At 36.9% G+C, this 7515-nt stretch overlaps 1 non-coding gene across 1 annotated transcript; it reads right to left on the bottom strand.

The window, feature by feature from the left end:
- Positions 1-435: 435 nt before the first annotated feature.
- Positions 436-508, bottom strand: TRNAN-GUU (transfer RNA asparagine (anticodon GUU)). The gene has a single exon. It is a non-coding gene; the product is annotated as a tRNA-Asn (tRNA).
- Positions 509-7515: the final 7007 nt, after the last annotated feature.

Genomic DNA, 7515 nt, shown 5'->3' with positions numbered 1-7515 from the left:
ACTATAATTCAATAAAATTTAAAAGAAAAAGAAAAAAAGAATGATTAATTTGCATAATACACTGATTGCTACAGTTATTACATTTTTTAAAGACATGTAACATTTCTGATTTCTGCTCACAAGTGTTGGCCAGAAGTCAACAGGGCCACACTGAACCTCAAAGGAAGCTGTCAAATTTTGTGCTCTGGAAAAAGAAAAAATAGACATATGAATGGCGCATGATCTTTGCCCCACTACTCCTCTCACAGAACCCTGATATCTGTAAATAGCTGTCTAGATTAAGCATAATGAGTATGAAGAAAAATGAAGGATTCTGCTGTATATGAAAGGGAAAGTAGCTTAGTTAGGTCCGACTGTTTGCGACCCCATAAACTGTATAGTCCATGGAATTCTCCAGAATACAGGAGTGGGTAGCCTTTCCCTTCTCCAGGGGATCTTCCCAACCCAGGGATCGAACCTGGGTCTCCTGCATAACAGGCAGATTCTTTACCAGCTGAGCCACAGGGAAGCCCAAGAGGAAAGGCTTCTCTGCTGTAAATAATTAAACTTAAATCTTTTTTCCAGTTCTATTGAGATATAATTGACATACAGCACTGTATAAGGTGAAATATATAGCATAATGATTTGACTTATAATTGGACTTAGACACTTTTGAGAATGTCACTATTGAAACTTGACTAACACTGCTTACTTTTGTCATCAAGTCTTAAATTCATAAACCTTGATTTTTTTCCCCTAAACTTTGATTTAAGATTGGTTTTGACACCACACTGAAGAAGAAAAGATTGCTATTTTGAGATCATTAGATATGAGCCAATTGAACATAAGAAGAATGAGTCTTCTAGGAGAGTTAAACACAGGATATTGTTTATATTAGCGTGAGACAGAATGAACCACTGCCTCAAACTGCAAGGATCCCAATTAGACATGCGTTTCCTCTGGCTAGAAACTGGTAACAATGTCAAAAGTGGAATTAAATAATTAACTATTTTTCTTTCTCTTAATATACCTTCTCTTTTGTATCAGGCACTAAAAACCTGCCCACCTTGAAATCTTGACTATTGAACATTTTGATGTTTCCCCCATTTTTCCCTGAAGATTTCACATTTCCCACAATTTTGTAGCACGGCTATCACTTCTCCCTTCCCTGTGCCCCCAGTAACCCCTGTTCCATGCAACTTGTAAAAGGCAGTTTGACCCTAAGACTTCATAGTGGGTGGCAGATGGCCTTGGTGAATGACTATTTCTGTTGTGAAAATAAAATGACAGGAAACACCACAGAGAGGGCTCTTTTATTTGGGGAAAAAAAAATATGTGGGTTGTCACATGATATAAAATACAAATCTAAGGAAGGGCTTTTGTTACTCACTAACCTCATGGAGTGTGATGATCACTAAAAGGAAAATGCAATGTCCACCTTCAAGACTTTGTGAAAGAGGCTTTACATGAAAGGCAAGACAGTGCTTCCCAGCCTACTGCTTACATGTGTAGCAATTTATTATATGAAAATGCAGAGCATAATTCAGACAACTTTAGAGCGCTTATTGAGGTTGCCAGGCAAAAATATCTCCCTCCATGCTACATTAGCATTTTTCTGGTTTAGACCAGCACATCTTTTTGAATTGGGTTGCATGAACCATCACATCCAAAATGTAAGTTTAATATGTATATTTAAACATTTTTTTCCCTTCGGAATGGAGCTATAATTCGTACTATACCCAATCTACTCTGAAAAAAATAATAACAGTCATATTGCAGTCTTTTGTTCCTCTCAAATACCTGGGGGGAAATTTTAAGAATTTTAAGAGCTGAAATCTTAATGTTGAGGGGATAAGGGATTTATATATATATATATATATATAGTCAAGAGTGTCCCTTATTCCACCTTAAAAAGTTCTTAGACCTTACTAACAATTTTTATACCATGATCATTCACCTTGAATGTTTGATATTATGCTTAAAATCTTATACTCTACTTAATTGTTTTCAACAGCATTTTTATTGAGCATCCACCAGGCAAAAAAACTACCATTCCAAGTGCTCTGGAACCTTCTGCTTTCGTTTATTAATAATTCCCAAACAGAATGTCTGCTTCAGACATTAGTTGCTGAAATAGAATTGAATCTTAATTAGTTCAAGAGAAACTCCTACTTAAGTGGTCTTAGAGAAAACGCACTCATTTCCCCTCTAATATATCTTCCTGTTGTTTGACTGTGATGAGAATCATCTTTAAAAGAGGCCTCAGGTGTTAAACCAACTGTTCAGGCTCATTGTCAGCTGCTGGTTTCTCGAGTATTAATTCAAAATTAGTGAAAATATAAGACTATGTCTACATTGGCCAACTCTATTGCGAAATTGAGCAATTTTCAGTTAAGGGTGCAGCGTTCTCTACAATGCCCTTGAGGAAGATTCAGAAGCTCATTCTATTTCCATCTGCTTCCATCATTAGAGAATGCAGTTGATTGATTCAACCTCACTAACAATAAGAACGGATGCTGCTTAACTAAAAGGTGAGTATGGGAGTAATATATATGCCAAAATTAATACCAATAACATTCTCCTGCTCCACATACATATGTAGATACAGAATTTCATATATGTGTAATTCATATATATAATTTTTTAAATATAATTTTATGATTTGAAGAACTGGAATGGCCTTATTTGTATTGGGTTCTTATTATTTGCTGTAATTAGTTAATTTATTCATTTTCAGTTGTGCTGGGTCTCATTGCTGCGGGTGGGCTTTCTCTGGTTGTGATGCACCAGCTTCTCATTTTGGTGGCTTCTCTTGTTGTAGAGCACAGACTCGAGGGTGTGTGGGCTTCAGTAGTTACGGCAAACGGGCTTAGCTGTCCTGTGGCATGTGGAATCTTCCCCAACCAGAGATCTAACCTGTGTCCTCTGCATTGCAAGGCGAATTCTTAACCACTGGACAACCAGGGAAGTCTGCGTCTTTGTTATTATTAGGTGAAAAGTGCAAAGGAAGAATGGACATCCATGAGTTGGCTGCTGCCTCTCCTTTAGTCTTCCTATCAGGAAAAAGAATACTGAATACTAATATCACACATTTTCTGCACCATTGATTGAGTGCCTATGATATAATGTTATTAGCAACACTATTGACAGTATTATTATTGGTGTATAAAGCTTATGTCTCTAAAATATCAAAAGTTTCTTCTGGGTCAAAATTTGTGTATAGTTAAAATTCTCTGTGGATTTAATAAGTGCTGTATTCAAAACAGGCACTCAGGAAATATTTGTTGGAAGATAGATTAATCAGAAGCATTATTTTATAAACCATGTATTGAATGCTTAAGGTACAGATCGCTAATTGCCCCCACTCAGTGTCTATTCACTCCCTTTTCTTTGAAAGAAGAGAATCCCCCATCACTCCTCACATTACTCCCCCCTCCCCCATTGCCCACTGCCACCATTTTTAGTAGGGTGCATGGCTGTCACTTTTCACGTTCATGCATTGGAGAAGGAAATGGCAGCCCACTCCAGTGTTCTTGCCTGGAGAATCCCAGGGACGGGGGAGCCTGGTGGGCTGCCGTCTATGGGGTCGCACAGAGTCGGACACGACTGAAGTGACTTAGCAGTAGCAGCAGCATGCCTGTCTAGCTAGGGAGTACATTTCTCAGTCTTGCTAAGATAATATGTTCAATGTCTAGGACATTTTCTTTTAAAAAACAATGAAACTGCCTTTTACTTCTCTCACCTTTCCAGGGGTGGTGGTGAATCAGCTTCACCCATGCGCAGTGAGCAACATTTAGGAGATTGCAGAAAAGGAAGGGGAGAGAATCTTGACCGGGAAAGCTATGATGTATTCTGAGCCTCTAACGCATCTCTGCACTGTTAAATGTGAGAAAGCTGGAGCTCTATTTTATTTGATTGTATTTTGAGGTTGCTTTGTTACTGTAGCTTCCCTAGCACTCTTCACTTCAGTTCAGTTCGGTCGCTCAGTCGTGTCCGAGTCTTTGCGACCCCATGGACCGCAGCTCTTCTTCGAAGATGCCGTCCTAGAATCCCATGGACCCACTCACTGTCCTCCAGTAAGACTGTGATAATCTAAGAAAGCAGCTAGGCTTGACTTGTGAGAGCATTTGTGGCCTGTTGAAGAGAAGAGAGCGCTTCCCAGGTGACTCAGCAAGAGACAGGGTTTGACCCCTGGGTCACGAAGATCCCCTGGAGGAGGCAATGGCAACCCACTCCAGTATTCTTGCCTGGAAAATCCCATGGACAGAGGAGCCTGGGGGGCTACAGTTCATGGGGTCATAAAATGTCAGACACAACCCAGAAACTGAGAATGCACGGAGTGGAGATATTCAAGGATGTGTTAAGGATGCCCGCTCACAAGTAAATTAGGGGCAAACCTTGTCAAAGCTTAAGTCTTCCTTGTAGAGAGGCACTGTGCACTCAGAGGCCAGAGTCTCACAGATGATCAGAGTGAGCTGCTCTTTGTTGGTTATGCAATTTGTAACTCTGCCTCAAATAAATAGGGATGTATTTTAAACTTTGTAAACGAAAAACGAAGCTGAAACTTGGCCTTGGATAATTAAACTATTTTTCTCCCCTAAAAGCCTCCAGATCTTCACACACACACACACACACACATCAAAATTAAAAAACTATAAACGAGTTGAGGATAGAGATTGTTTCTTGTTTTTGCTTACATGGAAATCTTATTTCTATACATAGCAAAACAGAGAACTCATCTTTGGGGCTCCGTTGAGGTTTCTTGAATTGATTGTTCAGAATTCAAAAGTTCAATAATATTATGGATTTTCTAGCTCTTATAAATGTATAAAATGTTTCACTATAATTTACTAATCTAAATGTTATTTTCCCGTAATTGGCCATTTTTCTATACTACAGTACAAAAAGAAACGTTTGGAAAAGTTTTCCAAATACAAAAGGTTCAAAAGATTGCTAGAGTTATTTGGGCTTATAGTGGTCTTTCAACTGAGATTTCCAGAAATGTTTGCTAAAAACTTCTTCCTGCACTTTAAATCAAGAAAGCAAGATTTGTTTTTGATCAGTGTTAATGTATTTACAGAAAAGTATCCATATAAAAACCAGATCAAGTTTGCTTTTTTTTGAGCAATAAATTTAAATGTTATATTAATAACATTTTCCGCTATCATACGAAGTTTTCAAGGGAAGAAGAGTTTTCTCACTGATAGATTGCTTTTGTCTGGGGAAACAACAGTTGCCCATGTAACAGCTGTTCTGGGAAGATTCTTTGTTTTCTGTGTTGAGTTGTTCCTTATAAAAAAATCAGTCTTGGATAGATAACTTTTCTCACTTATACTGATATAAATCATGATTAATAGTGTCTAAATACCTCATCTATTGTACAATTTTAAAGAGCTGATTAAATCATTGTGCATTAAAATATAGTTGTTTGAAGATTTTAGAAAAAAAAATCCCTTCTAGAAAAAAATACCATTTTTAAAAACTGCTTGAAAAATACTATCAAAATTCAATAATAACTCCCAAAAGAATGAATGACTTAAGAGTTGATTAAATTTTTTCCAAATTAAAATTCTCCATTAAGATACTGAGTTTTCGAGATTATTCTAAATAAAATCTCCACTAACCTCCTCTTTCTTGGAGAGCAATTTTTTAACTAAAACAATTAAGTTTTGAGATCTATTTAATTTTTACTTCTTTTAAGTACCAGCATAAACATCTGCCATCTGGCATGGAAATTACCTCATATGGCGGGAGGAGAGATGAGATTTATTTAAAAGTTCTTTGTCTTTGATACTTCTCCCTGCTGCATTTTCCGCTAGTGTAATTTGAACCTGACTGTATTTAAATAACCATTTATCGTCATAATGGAAGAGCCGACTTAAAAATACATAACTGCTGTCATTCCAGGAGACTGTATTAAGGAAACATAGAATTTGCCATTCTAGATCAGACCATTTGTCTGTCTTGTCTAACATTTGCCTCTGGCAGTGACCGATATTGAGGACATTGGAGAACAACAGAAATATGCAACATGAACACAAACCATTTTTTAGGGGAATAATTATTTTCTCAGTTGGTAATCTTACACTATGGGATATTAAAATTGAATCACCCCTACCTGTTTATATTATTAACATTTTTATTAATAAGCTAACCAGTTTTGTTAAAATTGAGTGAATGATACTTAATAATCTATAATATTTCTGCAAATGAAATAATCTTATGCAACTAACACTCATTTTTAAAAATGCTATGATTTTTAAACATGAGGAAAATATGGAGAAATTTAGGCTGTACGGCAAAAAAAATAAAGAAAAAAAAACCAACCAAACAAACAAACAAAAAACAAGCCTTTAATTTTGGTTTGTAGTTCAAAGTCTAGATAAAAATGTATGTACTACAAAAATACAGCTTACAGGTCCAGAAGACAGTCTAACACTATCTAATTTGATACTAAATTTACTATTGATGGTACCAGAATAATCCTATGCTGAGTGAATAATGGGTGGACCAGAATGTAAGCCTACAAATTTGTATCTTGCCTGACAACTCACCAGTGTTGTGGAAAAAATATTACAGAGACAAATTCATTCTTGATCCGTCTCTGAAGTTATTGGTAGATGCAATGAACAAAATACTTAGCAAGTGTAGAGCTCAAATACACACACACAAAGACACATACCCTCTCTCTAATGCTCCAATCGTATCATTCCTTGTGTTCCCCAAGACATTCACCTTTGCTCATCCCTTTCTTACTTGTCCCTAAGTGAATATAAATGCCTTTCCTCTGAAATTGTGTAAATTATGCATATTTTGCTTTAAGACCACAATAATCTCAAGGAATTCTAAGTGCATAAAGTCTGTGTACTCTGTCAGTCAAATTCTCACCTAGCCCACAAAAGGTACTTATAAAACAGCTTTTCTATTACTCCTTCACAAACAGAAAAAAAAAAAGATTGAGGGTCAAAATGAATCTTTGTTAATTAGCAATTCTGCCCAAATCACTAATAAAGTGACCACCTGTTTGGAACCATCTTCTCAGTGTTCAGAAATCAAGAGTTTTAAATAATTTGAGTAAATACCTGCATACCTGGTTAGCCAGATGAGCTGAAAAGCAGTGAGCATTAGAGGGTGGAGATGGTATCACATGACATTTCACCCTCCAAGGTGCTGGTGTGTCAACTGCTAATTTAATAAATTCTCTTCCTGAAATGGCTGGTGTCTTTGGAGGTATATATATTTTAAAGTTGTTTTATTCCTTATTGGGAATAATGACATCATACATGGCCATGGATAAATAACTAAAGATATCCAAATGGCGGGTGAATGAGTTTTAGAAGTATTCCTTAAGCACATACATGCTCAGTTGCATCTGAATCTTTGCAACCTCATGTACTGTAGCCCACCAGACTCCTCTGTCCATGGAATTTTCCAGGCAAGAATACTGGAGTGGGTTGCCATTTCCTACTCCAGGGGATCTTCCTGACACAGCGATTGAATCTGTGTCTCCTGCATCTCTTGCATTGGCAGGCAGAT

Source organism: Bos taurus, chromosome 5, assembly GCF_002263795.3.
Source record: "Bos taurus isolate L1 Dominette 01449 registration number 42190680 breed Hereford chromosome 5, ARS-UCD2.0, whole genome shotgun sequence".
Lineage (NCBI taxonomy): Eukaryota > Metazoa > Chordata > Mammalia > Artiodactyla > Bovidae > Bos > Bos taurus.
Note: the sequence above shows the minus strand (reverse complement) of the source record. Positions and strands in the feature narration are given on the sequence as shown.